The sequence below is a fragment of the Gadus macrocephalus genome, chromosome 21 (assembly GCF_031168955.1).
Source record: "Gadus macrocephalus chromosome 21, ASM3116895v1".
In the NCBI taxonomy this organism is placed as follows: Eukaryota; Metazoa; Chordata; class Actinopteri; order Gadiformes; family Gadidae; genus Gadus; species Gadus macrocephalus.
In genome coordinates this window covers 14,824,329-14,825,643 of record NC_082402.1, presented here as the reverse complement: position 1 = coordinate 14,825,643, position 1,315 = coordinate 14,824,329, and positions in this window count along the sequence as shown.

Sequence of the window (1,315 nt, the reverse complement as noted above, 5' to 3'; positions counted from 1 at the left end):
GACACCCACACAAACGCACCAGAGCGCACTTGGTGGGGGGGCATGTTTCATCAGCTTCTCTGATCATGTTGAAAAGCACATGTTGACGCGCTGTTTTTTCCTTTCACAGTGCTGTTCCTGAGAGAGGTTCAACAGGGACACAGTGTGTGAACATCAGCTCATCTCAGTGGGCCCGGCCAGTCCTCCTCACGCGGAGGAGGACAAACATCCCATTGGGATGCGGACGGTCATGCTCATCAGACTCATCCAGAGGGGCCCCTCCAGATGGTCCCATCAGGAGGGCCCGTCCAGAGGCCCAGTCCAGAGGGGCCCGTCCAGAGGGCCCGTCCATAGGGGCCCATCCAGAGGGGCCCGTCAGGAGGTCCCTTCCAGAGGGCCCCGTCCAGGGGGGCCCGCTCCAGAGGGCCCGTCCAGAGGGCCACTGTGGTTCTGTGTTCCTGACCTGCGTAGTCTGGTGACAGTGTGGGGGGGGCAGGGGGGGGGGGGGTTGCTGGCCGGCGGGTTAGGGTGGGGTAAGAGGGTCAAGGGGGGAAGGGGGGTCTGCCCTTAATGACACATTGGGCCAAGCTTCTGAAGTCTGGGCGTTCTTGTGATCACAGAGGTCAGGGGCCACACTGGCCCCGGGAGGCGAGAGACGAGAGACAAAATAACAACATTAGCCTCAAACCCCTCGATTCTCATTATTACACCCACCCTCGTTATGGAGAGCATGTGGACATGTGAACACAACTACACACACACACCACACACACAAACAGACACAAACACACACACAAACACAAACACACTCACACAAACCAACACACACACACCTACACTCACACAAACACACAGGTGTGTGGTTTATCAATGCCACTTCTCTTCTTGGTCGCTCCAATCTCTTCCTTCTCTTATGTGTTTGAACCTTACTCTCTCTTCCTTCTCTTATGTGTTTGAACCTTACTCCCTTTGTTTTCTGGCTTCAACAGACAGAGGAGTTGGGGGGGGGGGGGGGGTGGTGTATAACTAGCGTGCAGACACTGAGCAGTCCCTTTCAAAAGCAGAACAAATACATTTACCTATGTGTGGTGTGTGTGCCCTGTAATTTGCTGTTGACATGTGCACTTATAGTGAGGCCGGACCCAGCTAATGACTGGGACAGGTAACCCAGGAGACAGGTGGACGACCTGGCAGTCTGACTGGAGTCTCTGGAGAGGGAGAGGGAGAGAGAGAGACAGAGAGAGAGAGAGAGGAGAGAGAGAGAGAGAGAGAGAGAGAGGAGAGAGAGAGAGAGAGAGAGAGAGACAGAGAGAGAGAGAGAGAGAGAGACGAGAGA